Genomic DNA, 20,267 nt, shown 5'->3' with positions numbered 1-20,267 from the left:
GAACAGCCTTTGGGCTGAGAACTGGCACCTGCAGGGCAGTTCTTCCATGTGTGACTTTGGAGTCTATGGCACTTGCACGGGGACAGATCCCCTGGTTTTCTGCAGGTCTCACTTCTCCAGTTCCTGGAACTTGACCCTAGTCTTTGAGAGAGACCCAAGCTGATGGCCAGCTGGTGCCTTAGCACCTGTGGTGAAGGGGGCCGGCTGAGCCACCCCTGGGGAATGTCACTGAGTTGGGAGCCAAGGCAGCTGACAATGGAGAAGATGAAAAAAAGTGGAGACACTCAAGTAATTATATATCTGTCTGCTCCTTTTTTTCCTATCAAACACTCACCTATTTTTTCCCTGTGAAAAGTTCATTTAAAGCTGTCTGCCCGAGCTATATGAAAAAACCCACAGTACATTCAATAGTATAATACAAATCCAGAATGTTTTCAAATTTCCCTCTTTTGTAGGTTTTGAGATTGGCAGCTCTATAATTAGGAATAACAAAGAAGAAGGGAATTAATAAGATTCAAATATAGGGTCCCCGTCAAAAATGTAGAGTAGGGGAAAAGGGGAGAGGGGAAATCAAGGGGTGTAATCTTACTGTACACTGGAAAGTTTGATGCTCAGCTTTTATACAGCTAGTCATTTGTTTAGATTTCATACAACTAGTTAGATCTTCTAATTTTATGGAAAAAAGTGGTTTGTAGGAAATTTAAAATTGATTCTCAGACCCTGTGTAGTCAGCTTTTCGTCCCTGTGATCAAAATACCAGACCAGGACACACAGAGAAGGAAAAGTTTGATTTTGGCTCATGGTCTCCGAGGTTCGGTCCATGACTGGCTAACCCCATTGCTCTGGACCCAACGTGAGGCAGAGCCTCCTGGCAAAGGTAATGTGGAGAGAAGCTGCTCAGATCCTGGTGGCCAGGAAGGAGAGACAGAAGCCAAGGGCAAAATGTAATCCCCAAGGGCATTTCCGCAGTGACCTAATTTCTTCCAGCCATGCCCCACCTGTCTACAGTAGTCCATTCAAATTATTAACCCATCAAATGGGTTAATCCTGATTAGGTTACAGTTTCCATAATCTACTTATGTCACCTCTGAAAATTCCTGCCTTTCCTAACACATGAGCTTATCAAGACATTTGATATCCAAACCTTAACAGACCCTAATGTATACTAATTGATCTTAAATGACAATTTGGTGAAACTTTCCATCTGAATACTTTGGGTACATTAAAATGATTCCACTATGAAATGGTCTCCTGGATAGCAGGTTAATTAAATAAAGCTCTCATTATCACAACAAGGGGCTTAGGAACCGTGCTGTGCGATGGGAGAGGCATATATGAGAATTTTTAAGCAAAAATTGCCTGATTTTTATCCAAACAGCTGTTCTTGCTCTTGCAGATAACTTTTTTCATGGATTATCTATTTGTCAGATTAAGTTAGCTCATATATTATTGTCCAGGAGAAAAAAGTCATGTAGAGTATATACATGTTTTAATTTGCTACAGTACCAGAGTTTATTTTATTGCATAGTATTAACTTCTACTTTGATACTTAACAATTTGCATATTCTTCTCCTTAGATATTTCTGATTTAGAATAAAAGATTTCTATGTTTGGTCTTCTTCCACTCAGCAAGTAAACCAATGGTGTTAATAGCACTGAAAGTTGGATGTTTATTTAGTCATTTGCTAAATGTTAATGTGAATCACTTTTCAAAGGGTAAAATCTTTAGCAAATAACTTTAGTGAAGCACACACAAATTTGAATTAAGTAGTTACTGGGAAACTTGGGTTTTAGCTACCAACTCTGACACTTTTTATGCATCCTTACCAGTTCTTCGCAAACATTTATTGCTAATTCAAATCCCTGTCAGTGGTATATAAAAAAATTTAGTAAGATCAGCAACCAAGAGTTTAGTCCTATGATATTAGCTCTAAGAGCTGTGCTAGTAAGCGATGGGTCATGGAGGCACAAAACCCACTAATGCTCTTTGGAATGAGTAGGAAAAGCATCAGAGAAAAGCAAACTGTGGACCCTAATTCTCTAAGACAGAAACTCTGAAGCCAGGGATAAACGGTAAAGATAGCTGCACAGTGGAGCAAGTGCTGTGGAAGGCAGGTGGATATGGAGTGGCCAGGGGAGCAGTGCCCAGGGCCACTAGGTCCAGATCCAGACACATTAGAAATCTCACGATTGACACAGCTCTCAGGGGAGGAGAAGGCACTGGGCAGGCCTTGCTTCACGGGGAAGGCTCTCCATGGAAAACAGTGGTTTGTATAATTTACGGTCATCAATTCCCCTGCAGAGCTGTTGGAATGTAGACTCTTGAGTCTTGCCTTCAGATATCTGTCTTCAGAAGGTCTGGAATAGGGGCTTAGGAAACTGCACATTTAGCAGCCAGAGCCCTGGGCCACATGCATTGAGAGATCTCCACTTTGAGGACAATCTGAGGCCATCAGAAGAAATGATGTCATCAGGGCAATGACATCACCTGATGTAGACTTTAGCAGACTCCTTGTGTCTTCAGTGAGAGCCACGCTATGGGAACACAAGACGGTCCTAAAATGCTATCACAAACACTGTTCATGGTTTTACGTATTCTCCAGTTATAAAACCCGCAGCTTTGGAGTCCTACTGTCGAGTTCTAGAACACTATTCTCCCCTTGGGGTCTGACTATGCGGTGACGTCTAGGTCATGATTAACGTGCCTCTTTGTAGCTGATGTCAGCAGAGTCGAGCATACGTGTGTGTGTGTGTGTGTGTGTGTGTGTGTGTGTGTGTGTGTGTTTTAAAGCTATTTTACACTTCAGGTTTCTGGAAAGATATTTTCTTCCATTAGGGTTTGGGTTACTGATACTATTTAAACCCTGTTTGTTTGTTCTGTTTTTGAAGTTTTCATGGTAAGCTATTCCCTCAAAACGTGGGGAAGTAATAAGAACTGAAACATAATGAATGAACAGTCGGCGCACGGGATACTTTCAAGAGGCCTCAGTAACAACTTTGCAATATTCTCTGGCCCCACAAAATTATGAGAGGAAATTATTTACAGGCTTTCTTTCTGAAAGCCATATAGGACTGTGGCTAATGAGTAAATCAATTGAGTTGCATTGACAATGAGTAACTTAAAATAAGACTTAGGATCAGGATATCGACTCGTTATGGATTGGTGACCTACTCTCCATTAAAAAGTAATAAATTAAGCATCAAAATGTTCACATAGGTCATTCAGATGAACCAAATTTCCTGTACCACCTACTACACAGAATAATGAGGGGGTAAATATATCTACCACTAGTCTTTTAGGTGTGTCAGGCTAAGCATCTTTATTGCTTATAGTGTCTTTTTTAAGTGGTATTTTTTTTTCTACCTCAATTTCTTCTAGTGTCCATTGTTGAATTCTTTCTCTGCATCCACTTCTTACTTGCAAAATATGTCATTCTGCGCCTTTATTTATTTTAATTCATGTTTAGCTACCTGCTCAGCCTTATTATCCTGCCTCTTTCAGCTCTGGACGCCCTTGCTGACCCTTCGACTTCTCTTTCCCCCCAGGGAGAGTTGTAAGTGTGCCTACATCATCTCCAGCCCTCAGCCTAGATCTCACCTCCATCAGAGTCTTTCAAGATATTTTTCGTTTACTGCTTACCATTCTTTGATCCCTCATCTTCTCTGTAACTTAGCAACATATTTAGGTGCACTATTTCCTTCGTGATTTTGACTGCAAAATGTGGACATATAGAGAAGATACAGGCTGAGATTCGAGGGTAGCCCTCTTCATTCTGTGGTTTGTGCTCAAAATCACACACCTTCAAAACAACAGCGAAGAACTAGCCGTGTGGTCATGGTTTCTTCTCCCTCAAGATCAGGTTGTGAGCTCAAATAAAAACTAATTTAAAAAGGCATGATACTGATATCAATAAATAAAAGATGAATTACTAGAATTTAACAGAAACAAATCATGATTTTAAGTGGCTTGGGGGTATTTGCTTGCTATTTGGCAAGTTTACATAATGGAAACTAATGTGCCTAACACATTTTATTAATTCCTTTGGCTGAGCATAGGAAGTGACTTTGAATAAGCCTAACACGGAAATTAATTTTCCATAAATATAGATGGGAGACCAAAACTGCCTTCAAACCATAGGTCTGTAGACACACATGAGGATCTTCTGTTTCTACTAATCAGCTAATTGAATAGAAGGTGTAATGCTCCAGGAAGTTGATATTGACGAGAATTAGTTCAGGAGAGGACATTTGACACAAAATTAGGATTTCTTTCAAATGGACTGCAAGCCGATGTTTATAAGCAGATCACTGCTAGCCATGTAACTCAAGAAATCAGAAATAGAATACCAAGCCAAAACCTTACCACAGACCCAGGGGAGACTGTGTCTTACTTAGCAACACTGCACACGTTTCTCAGACACCCCAACTGCTATTTAAAACATCAAATTAATTTTTACCACATTCTAGAAAGTAGGTACCAAGCATGGTCTCATTCCCAGGTAAGTCAGTCTGGGAGGAAGCGAGATGATGGTTATTTAAATTACTCTGAGTGTATATATTTTCCTTGAATCAATTCAAGCCTGTCAGCAAGCGCCATGTTACCGTTGGATCTTAGAAATGTTACTGTCTTACAGATATAAAGCTGCTTCAGCAAAATAATTTTCAAATCATAAAACTCTACTTGATTTCTTTCTTTGCAGAGCTGTTAAAAATAATAATCTGCCCCAATAAATTTTAAAGATAAGGGTGCAAAATTCAACTAAGTGAAAATATACTTGTAAAAGTGATATACCTAGTCATCACCCGAGTGTTTCTCTGCTTGCGAAAATACCATTCTTAGGTCTTAATTCAGTTACTTTATTCTCTGGGGACTCATAAAATTTCTTCAGGATCTTATGGGGTTTTTAACACCCCAGTCCTTTAACTAGTGATAGGAATGGTTAATTTTTTTATAGTTCACCTGGTTTTGTGTGAACAGATTTTATCCTGTATTATCATGCACACACATTTAGGGTCTAATGCCAAATATGTCATATGTGTCACTGCCCTTCACTGGTTTTGGGGGTTCCTCTCCCAGGACATCTTACTCAGTAAAGGAGCAAGGCTGTCAGGTGTGACTTCAGGAGTGTCTGGAGCTCTGCTGCTTCGTCCTGGCTTCCTGGTAATTGCTGCTCTGTGGTCAGTGGTGACGCCCTTTCCCACGAGATGCTCCAACATCACAGAGATCCTAACCACTGGGACATTGTGTGACGGAACAAACAACAAATAAAACCAACACGAGACCCCAATAACGCAGCAAGCTGTTTCACCAAAGGTGATGACACATGTATTTCTGATGTATTAAAAAAAAAAAAAGCAAATCAACAAAATGATTTTCTAATAAATACATGAACTCGCCAGAACCCAGGTTAAGATGTGAAACACACAAGCCAAAGGAAATGCAATCAAATAAACAATAAAACATTTCATTTTTCAGGAGTCCTTTGGGCTGTTTGAAGACCAGGCTGAGAACCAGCAGTAGCTGTGAATTTCTGGACTTGGTCTTGCCCACTGCTGATTCTCATGACTGACTCTCAGGTGGTGAGTTCAAGTGCTCAGGTGTCCACCACTTCCGAAGATCACAGCCATCCCCATTTCCTTGTACACACACAGCTGCTTTGAGTTTCTTGTCTCTCCAAATAATTGCACTTTCCTGACTTTGAAGCACGCTCCTGAATCTCTGCAATAGACACGTTCCTTTATTTTCTTCCCTTTTCTTCTGAGTGAATGATTCACTGTGATCGAAAAGCCAGACTTTAAAAATACAGGCTACGTGCAGTTAAACAATTTAACATATCTTTTTTAAGTTAACCATGAATACACGCTTTATAGCTACGGATATTCAATACTGATGAGAGACCAGACGGGAAAAGTGGCTTTTATGGCATTTATAAGAAGGTTGGAAGGATGAGGCTTTCTCTTGTTATCCTTTCAAAAAAAATTTAAGACTCTGGCCCTGAAAACCATTTCTTGAGGGGGTTTGATTTATTCAAAAGATTTATGCTCAATGTATTAAAGTAAAATGGAAATAAAGACAGAAAACATCCTTAGGAATGTTAAAGATTTTAATTATCTGCTTTTATCCTGTAAGTACTATACAAAAAAAAACAAAACAAAACAAAAAAAATGAGAACCATCAAAACTCTAATAATAACACAAGGAACAAGAGCCAGGGAAGAATATCTGCATCTCTCAAGTGTTTAGACTCAGATATTTTAAAAACTTTTAATTAAAATTCATCTGAGAATGAAAGAAAAATCTGGAGGAATGTGTAAGAGAATGCTCCAGTAAGATTTCAGGAGAGACTTGACGTTTATTTCAGGCACTGTTGATACAGCAACATTCTTAAGCATGAAAGAAATCGAACTTTCAGTTGGAGTTTATTTTATCACAGTCCTTTTTATTGACCACAATTAACATAATTGATCATAATGATGCTAGTAAATGAAAACAACACCAATAATAAGCCAATGATGAGAAATCACATTCTTTCTTTTTAAGTTCTACTGGACAATTCTTCTTTTAAAAATGTGAAATTCCAAGGAAGCTTATTCCTGAACAACAAAAAAAAATATTTCAAAGATAGTGAAAAATTACACTCTCCTTCTCCTTCTCCTTCTTGTACTGGGGATTGAACTCAAGGTCACTCGACCACTGAGCCACATCCCCAGCCCTATTTTGTATTTTATTTAGAGACAGGGTCTCACTGAATTGCTTAGTGCCTCGCTTTTACTGAGGCTGGCTTTGAACTCACTATCCTCCTGCCTCAGCCTCCAGAGCCACTGGGATTACAGGTGTGCACCACGGCCCCCAGCTTACTCTTATCTTCTTATACACACTTTAGTGCCTAACTCCTCATGTGACGTTGTAGACGTTGACAATGACATGCGTATTTTTCCAGTGGATGCTTTCCTTCTAGAGAACGTAAAACAGATGGATCTGTCAGAAATTAAACTCCAGATCTGAAATTTACCATTTTTCAATGTTTTTATATGTAGAACCAAACTTAGTGAAAGGTAAACAAACAAGAGATTGACTGAACAGTAAACACCATTAATATCAAGGAATCACTGGGCTATTTGATGAGAATTCTAAAGATTCCACATAACCACCTACTAATAGTTTAGATCTTAAATGTCCCATAAACAACCATGAGTCAGAGGCTTAGTTGCCAATTGGCACTATTGGGAGATGGTGGGGACTTGGCAGGAGGCCTTCTGGTCACTGGGGGCCACCGTTGAAGGGGACTGCAGGGCCGCAGCCTCTCCACTTTCCACAAAGGGGCACATCTTACTCCACCATGAACTCCCACCTCTGATGGTCTGTCTTGCACAGGCCCTAGAGCACTGGGCCAAGTGACCATGACCTGGACCTTCTAAAGCTGTGGTCCAACCTAAGACTACTCTCCTCATAAGATCACTGTCTCAGTGGCCAGCTGACCAGCACAGTGTTCATTTCTGGGGTCCTTCTGCCTCTCGATGTCTGTAGAACAGAGGTAAATATTCCTCACAATCTACTCACCCTTAGTTTATAAGTCATTGTGAACTCGTGGAGGGAAACTTGCCCCTTGAATCGTCTCGTGGAGGCTAATCTGACAACCTCAGGAGGTCACCCTGAGCAGCCTGGGAAGAGTGGGCTGGACAGGAGAAGGCAGAGGCCAGGATCAAGATGGTGTGGGGAGAGTCAGCAGCTGTGGCTCGAGGTGAGGGCTTGCCTGGCGGGCATGAGGCACCGGGTTCCATCCCCAGGACGCACCACAGAGGGGTGGAAGCTACGGAGATGGCCTGTCCTTGAAAATGTAGAGTCATCAAACAGTGGAAGGACTTCCTCTGCACTTCTTAGAGCTCCACTGTGGTTCCCAGCTTCAACCGGGAGGGGAACGGTGAGTGTGAGTGCCGCAGTCTGGCTGGGCACAAATCACGAGCCACTGAAGCAGGAACAAACTTTATTTTTGAACTGCAAGAAAACACTTCACACATGCTCCTGGGGAATTCTCCCGAATGCCACGTAGCTAGTCCAGGAACCCCAGGCCGGAAATATCTCTCCTGTAAATCCCGCCTCCTGCACTTCCCCAACCAATGGGAACTCTCGGGGAATCCCTGGGAATCCCCACGAGAACTCCAAAGTAGCGTGAGAACTCAAAAGTAGCGGCTTAGGCAGATAGTAATGCCTCGCCTGTCAACCATTACTGTTGGCAAAATGGCAGGGGCCATACAGACTGGGCTGTGGCTCTCAGCAGGTGAGGAGACTGGATGCTGCTCCTTTACCTTTTAGCTCTTTAGTCTTGTACTCCCCCTTCCCAACCAGCTGAAGAAGTGAGAGCTCTCTGTGTGGCGTGTAGATGGTGGAAAAGCCCATATAGTGAGCTGAGGGAGACAAAGAAGACGTCTGAGTCTCATTGACTGCTTTCACCTGTTGAAGCTAATATTTCAGTAAAGATTCGTTACTTGATTTCAGACTTCCAGCTGGTGAGGTGACAGGTAATTTTTGCCTTTACTGTGAAATCCAGACAGTATCATATTAAAAGGGATATCTTGCCAGTGGTCCTCAGGGAAATAGAATTTCTCATTGTAAATACAACCACACTTCAATTTTGATAAAGACTACAAGCTAGAAGACTAATAGGAACTCTGAGCTGACCTCCTAGCTTGCATTACCTCTGTCTCCATTTTTGTACAAGCTTGGAGACTCAAGAGGCAGAAAGAGTGAGGCCGAGTGGAGGCCACAGAGCCCTGGCCGTGGAATCCAGGAGTCCTGGTCCCAGCCACTTGCCTGGTGAGTTGTTGTCTCTGCTTTTCCCCCAACAATGGAGGTCAGCAGCAGAGTCTGCTGGCCCCTCTGCCTGTTGCTGTGTAGACCAAGTGGGAGGACTCTGCTCATCTGTCTACACTGCTTCCCAGCATCTCCGTCCTCACCCACTGGAATGCTGGCACTGACCGCTTCTAGTTGTCACCCTTCTGGTGACAAGGGTGCTTTCTAAGGATGACGTCCAGGACTTTATCATGCTGAAGCTCTGTAGATGGCCCTGGCACACACATGGTGGTCTAAGTCAGTCACTGGGTGTGGTCCCCTGAGGCAGGCAGGGGGAGCAGAGAACAGCAGGTCAGGAGGCTGCCACTGGGCAACATGCCATATCAAGTTACTTTTTTCGTGAGTAGAAGGATGCCATCGTAAAATAGCAAAACACTGTGTGTTAGAGTCTGTAAACAAGTCTGGATGGCGCCTGGCATTTTGCCAGGGGGAGTAGTTTGTGAGGTGGAGCAAGCGAGCCATTAAGTGTGGAGATTCCTGATTGGTTGACTGCTGTATCTATTTTATGTTAATTAGATAAGCTGTGTGGAATGTATAAATACCACTCTTGTCCTACAATAAACGGCTCCTACTCCTGCTGTATCAATCTACACAAGTTGTTCGTCACCCCGCCAGCTATTTTGCTGCAGCCGGACTGCGGCAACTGTGCAGTGTGATGATTGCACACACTGACAACATGGTTGTTTGTTATTGGCAAGTATGTTGTGCTGTGCATAGTTACACACACTATCTTTTCTTATGACTGGCAGCACAGGAGGTCATTCACACCAGCATCAGCTCCAGCACACGAGCAATACATTTTACCAGCACTTCACGACAGCTGTGACCTCGTTGGACAAGGGGAATTCCCTACTGGCATAGTAGTCATAGTCCCGCAGACACAGTGTCTGTCACTGGCCAACTAGATGGACATTACTATCTTCAGATGGGAAACACATGGACCTCTGAGTGGCTATCAGAAAACAACTGGTAATATCCAATCCAGTGGACTAGATCGGGCAGTTCCAAATATGAAATTTTTTCTAAGACAAGGGAGAATTTGAAAACCTTAGTGCCCAACAATGCACTTCGGTTTTAGGTACTATCCATTTTACTTTATTAAATCTCTGCAGTTTCCGTTCTGTCTTGAATGCTTCACCCCTAAACTCGCCTATTAGCTATTTGGAACATTGCATTAATTTCTGACGACTCTGACAGAGGGTCAGGATTGGGAACACAGTTTTATTGCATGCCTACCACCTAATGCACTGCACCATTCCCAAGCCCCAAGTCAGAGCTAAGCCAGTTCAGGTAGCACAGACTCTACTGCTCAGAGCAGGTGCACAAACCCAGATGTCACTCAGCTTCAATTATGGGAGTGAGGAAATTTAATGGATTTGAACCAAGCCAATCTACTGTTCAAAGCATTCCATTTTAAAGAGAGTGGATGTCAGAGCATCACATTAATTCTTTTTAAGCAAAATTCTAAATCATAAGAATAAGATGCTTATTAACCCATAGCTATAGATTACCTTACTTGCTGTTATATTTCAGTCTTCAAAGGGAAATAGCATGAGCATGTTTTATGCTAATCTTGGCATGTGATATAATCTGTGTCTTGAAAATCTTTTAAGTAAATGCTTCTAAGCAGACATGGCATGCACCCCCCCCACTTCTCTCTCTCCTTCTCCATGTATTTTAAACATCATTGCTCTAAGGAAACGGTAGGTTCCCCAATAGCTTTCAAATGGAATATCTGATTTGGATTTGGTAGCTTTTTCCCTCCTCAAATGAGAAAGACAGAATCAGTTTCAGTTTTCTTCTGCAACCGAAATCTTTATGAATAGTTTAGCATACATCTTCAGGACCTAAGATCTAAAAAGGTCGATTTTACCCATGGGCTGCAAATACATGCAAAAGTGTATTCGTTTCATAAATAATTATGCTAGTATATCATTCCCATTGTGTTTTATTTTGTTTGTTGCCTATAGATTTTTAAATCATAAGTGATATAAAACTGTACTCCTAGAAGAGAAATCTTCCTGTCTCTTGCTAACACCTTGGCACATTCCCACACTCTCACGGACGTTGCGCTGCCTGCTTAGTGCTGGTTTTGAAGGATATGATAATAATACAGTACTCCTCCTGATTATAATTCATTTCGCTTGCATATCAATCTTGCTGTATTTGAATGTATACAAAGAGTACTAATCACTGTACTGTATGTCTTTAATCTCTGTCATAAAGAAGCATCTTTATTTGCATATGCATGATTTTAAATAATATTTGCACAAAGAGAAAGTCAGACACTTTGATTACTAGTAATCTTTTCCATCTATAAGGTTTCCCACTTAGGGAGTGTTTTTTTTTTCTTTTATTTGTTCCTTCTATATTAAGCATCCTCTTATGTCCATTTTCATGCCCATCTTAAAAGATATACCAGTAGTGCATACAAGTAAAGAAGGAAAAACAGTGAGAGGATCACAATTTTAAAAAATATTATTATTCACTGGGGGCAGTGGCACATGACTGTAGTTCCAGCAATTTGGGAGGCTGAGGGAAGAGTTCAAGGCCAGCCTGGGCAACTTAGCAAGACCCTGTCTTAAGATATAACAAGTGCTAGGGTATTTGGCTTATTGGTAGACTACCCCTGGGTTCAATCTCTAATACCAAAGTAAAAAATTGTTAATATGGATTGATAATCTATAAATGTATGTGTTTAGAATTACATTCAAGTCAATTTTCAGTCTAGAAAGGTAAAACCTTATTTAGTGTTTGAACTAAAATAACCTTCTCTTCGTCCCCATATAATAAATAGTGAACATTCAAAGATCTAGTGTTGAACAGACAACACATAAAACCTTTCAAGTCTTCCTTAACCATCTTCTTTGGAACAAAGTTAAAGGAAAAAAATTAAAAGCAGCAGCTACAAAATATGGTAATATTTTCGGAACTAGAGCAACAAACTTTTGTACTTTGTCCCCTGTCTCTACAGTCGCCACATTAATCTTACTTGGAAATGTGTGGGAGTCCAAGATCACTCTAGTTTATGGAAGGTGCTGGGAAGCTCTGGGTTGTGAGGCAAGGAACAGACCAGCCCTGAGGTCGCTGGGCCAGGCTGTGTGGTTTCCACTGAGCACTTCAGGGTCTCACCTGCCAGCTTTGGAGTCTGTGCTCTTGGAAATCTACCTGCTCCTTGATTTTTCTCCAGAATCTCCCTAATCCTCTGAAGCTCATCTCCTTGGGCCCCTCTATCTATCTGAAGCCTGACAGTGAATTTCTCTGGCCAGCAAACCCTCCTCTCTCCATTTTGATGACAAGTTCTTGTATTGAGTTTTCTTCTAGCTAAGAATGCTGCTTAACACATAGAAAGTATTGAGTTCTTTTACCCTTTTGTTTTTAATAACAATTTTATAAGTTGGACCACTTTCCTTCCACTTGGTGAATTTCCTGTGTGTGTGTGTGTGTGTGTGTGTGTGTGTGGACACACTTCACACTTAGAAAACACCAGAAATGTCATTGCTTATTTTATATTCCAAGACATCTTCCTCACAGCAGCTCGGCAGCGTTGAGGCTAATGTGTATTGGGGGAACATTCTTTCATTATCTCACAAATATGAGAAGGCATGCTTCACAAAGTTGTTACCTCCACTTTACCCGTGAACACACGAAGAATGAAGAAGGTCGAATACTTAGGACACAGGTAAGTCCAGAACCCTGCAGTCAGATGGCGAACCTCGGGCCCCCCACTGCTGTTTCCTGAGAGAGGGGGACATTCAGGCCAGCTCAGATGGATGGGAATGATGATTAAACATGCGCATATTTTCTTATTTGATTATGTCATTTCTGTGGCACAAGCAGGGAAATCTATGTAGTCCCTCTTTTATGTATCAGGAAATTTGTGTTTAGGAAGGTCAAATGAATGGCCCAAGAACAGAAAGACAGTCTATGGTGGTGTTAAGACCAGCCCTAAGGAATACATTGTGTCATTTAGTTAGTTCCAAGTTTCAGGTAAATTAAAAACAAGGTGATGTAATACAACACTGTGCCAATCAGAACATGGTGAGAAGGAGGCATTTTCAGTATTTCTGTCAGGATGGGCAAAGGGGGACATGCTTTCCCCAATCATAAGGTGCATCTGTGTCCTTCTTGTTGGTTTGTTTCCTAGAGACAATTAATTGCCTGCTTTCAGGTCATCATGGGCTTGATCTGAAGAACCACAGCAACAGTATTTTAGACTATTTTGTTCAACTTACTTTCAGTTTTTCATTGAAATAAAGTTGCTTAATTCCCATACGTCAAATAAAATAGAGTCAATTAATTTGGGAAAGGATGAGAAACCAATTGAGCTAAATTTTAAACCAGTGTATTTTAAATATTTTCTATTGGCAACACGAAAAGGGTCAGGTTCACTGGCTCTAAGTCAGAATTGAAAGAAATGAGGATTGCCCATGTTTTTCTCATATGGTGGCTCCCAGGAAAATCCCATTACAATAGCCTCCTTTCATTTAGCTCAGAGAAAAATGTGAGAAATTAAAATACTCCTTAGGCTTCTGTCTCTCTCATAGACACTAGCAAGTGTGCAAGAATCAAAATCTGATGAAAGAACGAGATCATTTTCCTAAATGTGATACATCAACTCTGCTGAAAGTGACACCCTGTCAGGTGTTCTCGATGGGAAGGTCAATGCACTTTCCCATATTCTGTTTCCGAGGGAGAATCACACCCTTCTAAGCGGAAATGTTGCAAGTATCTCCACCCCTGCCCTGCGCACCTGCCGTGGCTGCCTGTCGGTGCAGTCGATTTCCAGCACCTGCTTGTACCCGGAGTTCAAGCTGCGGTACGAAAGGAGACATGAGTGTATGTCAGTAACCAACCACAGAGTAATCACCACATTGTGAAAAATGGCTACCTGAGTGAGATGATTGAGAAAAAAGGGGAAGCCCTGACTTAGACCTTAGGGATCACATAAAAGCCAGGGGGGCGGGGGAGACAGAGCCAGGTTCTGGGGAAGAGCAGGAGCAGACATCTTGGAGCAGAAAGAGCTTGGAGACCAGCAGGGGAATCACTGTTGGCACATAGTGTGTCGTCTCTTGGACAAAGAAGCCAACATTTTGTCAGCTTTCATTTGTAATAAGAAATATTTTTATAGTGTCCTAAGTGATTGGGGAAAAGGATCTGCAATGTGTGAGACCTACAGCTCTCTGCTCTTGCTCCCGAAGGATTGTGCTGTCTTCACCGTCTTGAGATGCCCTGACCCATAGTGCTTCTGTGTTAAAGGATATGAAACAAGGAGCCCTCTTGTGCACCGTGAGGCACCTGCCTCCAGACAGCGGTCAGAAGATGTGGTTTTCCACAGCACACCTGCAGAGACATAGGAGTGTCTAGGGAGTGCACGGTACTGTTGAATCCACAGTCTTCCCACCTTCTTCTTCAGAAGTGACTGTTTAGAGTTCTCCCGACATCAGGATGGGAGGGAGGGACATCTGTGTTTTCGTTTTATGGTCATCTAACCATTGCCTTCACTTCAAGGTACATACTTTGAAATAATGATTTTATTTTTAAAATTAGCCACTATTTTATTTTGAACAATACATCAGAAATCTCAAAGAGCAAGTTGAAGCTGCCTATGGATTTTAATTCTGTTACAGCTGGGTTTACCAATTATGGGTTCCCCAACTCCTCTAATAATGAGAATTAAAAAAAAATCAGTGAGCATGCAGAAGATGTCACCATAGACAAAATTGTGTCCCTCTAAATCCATGCATTGAAGCCCGAACCGTGAATGTGGCTGGGTTCTGAAGATGGTGTGACCATGGTTAGACGCAGTCATGACGGTAGAGCCCTGATCCTCTGGGGTAAGTGTCATTACAAGGAGAGACTTCAGAGAGGGCGCTCTCTCTCTCTCTCTCTCTCTCTCTCTCTCTCTCTCTCTCTGTCTCTCTCATACACACACACACACACACACACACACACACACACACACACGGAAACTATGAGAAGGCCACCATCTTCAAGACAGGAAGAGCACTTTCACCAGAAGTCAAACGCCATGGCACCTTGATCTAGGGCTTCTAGCTACCAGGACTGTGAGAAACCAAGTTCCTGTTCTTTAAGACAGTTTTGTCCTGACTACCCTAGCCTAGCAGAACAAGATAAGCAAGATGGCTCTTAAGACAGGCATTCCTGAGACGCCCAAGTGGATGGCAGAATGTGTGTCTTCGAGTGTGACCTTGGACAACTGGCCTAAAAATCACCTTTCCATAAAACCCTCTGACTGCCTATAGTATAGAGTACGAGGATTCCTCTTAACATACAGATTCCTGGACCTAATTAGACCTAACCCATTAGAATCATGGGAGATGGCCCCCAGTGCTCCATAGCACCCTCTCCTGGCCATCCTGAGAGATGGACCATTAGGGAAGGGATAGGTGCTATCCTCCAGTGCTGGGCGCCATATGACAGACCCTTCATGAGTGTTGGTTGAACTAGAAGCAAAGGACCCATTTAAATTCTATAAATTCTGACAGGAAGAGAGCCCCCAAAACCTGCCCTGAGAGGTTGGGGGTGAAAGATATAAGGCCTTGTTGAACCATAACAAGATTTGAAGGAAAGGGGTGAAAATTGAGTGAAGTGGTCACAGGCAAATCATCCTGAGACTGCTAGACAGGTAGAGTACCCCCCCGACTGGTGTGAGCTGGGAATAAATGAGGAATCCAAGTTTGAATTCACTTCCAATGGCCATTTTGGAAACAAGTAGCTTTTCATAAAAGCCTCTGACAACGTGTAATATAGAGGACCCGTACATTTACTAGATATTTTCATCAATACAAGGTTTTGATCATCACACCTTCACACTGTTGGAGCATGGGGCAAGCACTGTTGTAAGGATACAAAACATCTGGAGTGTACCCAGCTCTGGAACAAGAGCCAGTACTGCTCAGGGGCCAGTACATTAAGATGCTCTAAATCTGTTTTCTGGAGTTGGGCTTGATCTTGATGATCTCTAAATAATGTAACATTCCATGACTCTAGGATTTTATCATGTGAGAAAAATACTTTCTCCAAATACTGATTGTTCAGGACGAAAGCTTCCAGTGATTTCAAAAGTTACTCTGTACTGAAATAGCACAGAGCTTTCTCTTCTTCCCTTGTAAGGCCGTCTGAGCTGTTTGAAGAGAAATAAATGTTCATGGATATCATGCTCAGATAGCTATAAATGTGTGGGGTATTTTTTTTTATTGTATGTTTTGTTTTGTTCCATACACATCAATGGGGCCACACAAAGTTATGTGAAGGTAAAGTTATGTGAAGGTGACTGTGTTCCAGATAAATCCTCTGTCACTAAGGAGAACTCCCGCCTGCTCCAGTCCAACTCTCTCTGAAGCCCCAGATACTCCATGTGAAATCTGTTCATTCATAAACTGAAAAACATACACAGTTGATTAGGAAGGGACATTTTCATTTGTGTGTGTGTGTGTGTGTGTGTGTGTGTGTGCGCGCGCGCATTTGAACTTTGGGTGAGAGAGGATAGGTGTTGAAGGAGGAATTCTGGAAGCTGGAGAAATTAGGAAAGCTGCTGGGACATCGGAATAACACGAAACACAAAGAGGCTCAAATCAATAGATTTCCATACAACACAGGCCCCCTGCTGATTTCTGCTGTGGAAGAGAAAAGAAAAAAATCAGCATCAGTCAGGGATCTCAAGGGCTTTGACCATTCTCAAAATGTCCACAACTTGCCTTCGTATTGACCTGGCAAATGAGGGCAACTGAGAGGATCACAGCTCCCAGGGAAAATCAATGGACACCCCCAGCTCTGTCATTGCAGGACCACGCCTGCCCACTCCTGTTTGTTCCCTGCATCCACATTTCCAAAGTAAAGGGACGACCGGCCGTGTTGTTCAGGAGCACAGAGGGCAGGTCTCCCTCATGGGACAGTAGTGTAGGCAGCTCTGGGTAGTGTGGAGACCAGGGGGTTTTCAGGCAACTGTCCTTAATAGGATAGTTTAACCCTGTGGCAAGGAAACTAGGAACAGAGAAGGAACACAGAACATCACTGGTGTTCTCAGAAACCCTTTAAGCAGACTGGGAGAAAATGTCAACTCTGAATTACTTGCAGCAAGAAATGGTGGTAAGATTAATTTTATTTGGAGAAAATTGCACGGAATAAGAAGTCATTTGTTTGTTTTCGAGGTATGTAGCTATCTGATTGTATTCAGTGCAAACATTGCCTGTTAGCAAACAACTTATAGATCTGATCTGTGGCTGTAACAGTAGGAGAGCTTTAAACAGTCCTACTGAAAGCCAGCACTCAGCCAGTTCTTCGTACATCAGCAATAAATCTGCAGCCCCCCTGTACCTGTGGAAAGGGGATGGATGATGCAGGCATATAAGCAAAGAACAATGTCAGTGGCTGCATAGCCAGAGAGCCTCCACCGGTATCTAGCCACCCTGTTGGCCATGGTCATTCTGGGGTCAGTGTCCAGTTGGTCTTCTATCCGTTGGCTCCCTCATGTCTCAATCTTTGCATCAACAGTCCTTCAGCCACAGCTACTACCCAACACGTGTGCACACATAGACACACACACGTACGCACACACACTTTCCCTGAATTCTATTAAAATGCATAGATGTTTAAAATAAGTATATCTTGAGGCCATTATAAATCAGCCATCTCTGGAGAGTCACTCAGTATCTAAATCTGATCTTCAGAAGTTTTCTGTTCTTTATTGTTAGTATTGCTGTTTTCCCACTTAACTTAGATCCTCTATTCTGCAATCTTAAAACTGCATTATTTTAAATCAGCATTGCATATGTATGAAACCCCATCAGTTTTGAAGGATACCGATCAATGAGTCTGGGTAAATGCATATCCTTATCCAACCATACCAGAATTCTGATATGGAATATTTCTATCACCCCAAAAGCTACTCTGTGTTCCTTTCTAGCCAAGGCTATCTGCTATCTTCGCCTTCAGCCACTTGCCAAGGTACCTGCAGGATCGTGGTGAGTGTATGTAGAACTCTTTAGGAAACTACCTAAGTGTTTTCCAAACCAATTATAAAATTTGCACTCTTACCAGTAATGTGCCAGGGCTATAATTGCTTTTCCATTCTTGGTTTAGCCACACTTCATTTCAGCAATCCTAATAGATACGCAATGGTTCCTCACTGTGTTTGAATTTGCATTAATGACAAGCAATGCCGAACATGGTTCACAGGCTCACTTGCTATTCTATGGGGCGGGGGCATGTATTCAAATCTTGGGCTCATTTTTCAAATTGGACTTTTTTGTTACTGATTTGTAGGAGTCCTTTATGTATTCTGGATAAGATAGGAGTCCTTTATCACACTGATATTTTGCCAATAGTATCTCCCAGACTGTGTGCTTCTTTTTATTTCTTGAACATTTTTTAATTTATGAAACCCCAATTTATTTCTTTTATGGTTGTTGTTCCTATGTTCTATTTACCCAATATTTCTCTCCCCAAGCTTTTGCATTTTAGTCCATGATCCAGTTAAAAATAATTTACATATGTGTAAAGTAGGTAAGGGTCAAGATTTTTTTAATTTTTTTTTTAGTTGTAGATGGACATAATATCTTTATTTATTTATTTATTTATTTTCATGTAATGCTGAGGATCGAACCCAGTGCCTCACGCATGTGAGGCAAGCGCTCTACGGCTGAGCCACAACCCCAGCCCCAAGGGTCTAGTTTTTATGTTTGTATTTGCATGTCTGATTATATAATATACAAGCATAACTTGTACAGTTGTTGGAAAGATTCTATATTCTTCACAAAATGGTCTTGACATTATGTTTAGTAACTACAGTACCCATGTATGTCTCTTTCTAAAATTCTCCACTCTGTTCCACTAGTCTATAAACCTATACTTAACCAACACTCTGCCTTGATTATTGTACCTTATGATCACTCTTGCGACCAGTCCTTCACCTGTGCTTATTCAAGATTATTTTGACTTCCCAGTCCTTTGATTTGCCCTTTCCTCCTCAAAAGTCTCCTCTAGTGATCGTCTTAGCCTGTTTTTCCACGTAAGATTAATTAAGAATTTAAAATTTTAAAATTTTCTACCAAAAAACAGCCTTTCGGGATTTGACTGGGATTGTATTTGATTTATTGAGCAATGTAAAAAATTTATATTTAAATAATTGATCTTTCTGGTGCATAAAAGAGCACGTCTCCATCCATTGATTTGGATATTCTTGAATTTTCTTAGCAATGTCTGTAGATACTGCACATTCATTAAAAACGAATTCTCAAGTATTTCCTATGTTTGATGTTATTGTAAATAATTTGATAATTTAATTTCCAGTGATTCATCTATAAAACATACAAATGCAATCCCTCGTTTTACCTGGGAGCTCGGTAAACGCATACATTATTCCTTGTATCTTTTTCCCCCCAGTCGACCCTGAGGACTTTTTACCTAGGCAATCCTGTCACCTGTGAGTGAGCACCACTTCTCTCTCCTTTCTGCTCCTCACTCTCTTCTTCTCTCCTTCTGGTGTCTGGGACCCTGAGGGCCATCCGCCTGGTGAGAGCTGCTTGCTGGACCTCCGCCTGCGGAAGAGCTCTCCATGGCTTTGGGCATGTCAGCGGTGGGCTTTGTTAGAACACAGCATCTCGGCTTGCAGGAGCTTCACTTTGTTCTTAACCGGCAATTTTATCCTGAATAGGAACTGATTTTATCAATTTTTTCCTTTGTATTTTCCTTTGGAGTTTACTAATATGGTAAATGGCATTGATTGGTTCTTTCTTTATTGAAACTAACTCTACATCTGGGAGGTGCCCTGCACATGGTCATGACGTATTTTTCTGTTTCTATGTCTCATCATTCAATTTTCCTGTTAAGGGACACTTACATCTACTTTCATTTGTGATATTAGCCTGTGATTTCCTTTCTTATTATATCTTTCTGGTCTTTGCATCATCAAATCACAGGTCTCTATAAATTTTAGAGATGGAGGGTTTTGTCCTTGTTATGTTTCTTGAAAGCTTTGGGTAGAATTTGTGTTATTTTTCTCTTTAAATTTTGAATAAATCATCACTGAAGTTTATTTAAGCCTGAATTTTCCTTAGAAGGAGCATTTTAAACTATATATCTATTTTTTTAAGAAGATGGTCAAGATTATCAATTTCACCTTGAAGTGAGTTTGGGTAGTTTGTATCTTTTAAGGAAGGAGCTTGTCCCAACTATGTTGTAGAATTTATTAGTATGAAATTGATGATATTCCATGATTTGCCTTTCATGTGAATGTAGTCTCAAGCAATCCCCCTTTCATTGTTTGTGTTGATAACATATATTGTATATGCTTTCTTTTTCCTGATCACAGGTACTAAAATTTAATAATTTTGTTGAATATTTACATAGAACCAATTTGTTTCAATAATTTTTTAATTATTTTTCTGTGCCAT

The sequence above is a fragment of the Callospermophilus lateralis genome, chromosome 6, assembly GCF_048772815.1.
Source record: "Callospermophilus lateralis isolate mCalLat2 chromosome 6, mCalLat2.hap1, whole genome shotgun sequence".
Lineage (NCBI taxonomy): Eukaryota > Metazoa > Chordata > Mammalia > Rodentia > Sciuridae > Callospermophilus > Callospermophilus lateralis.
Note: the sequence above shows the minus strand (reverse complement) of the source record.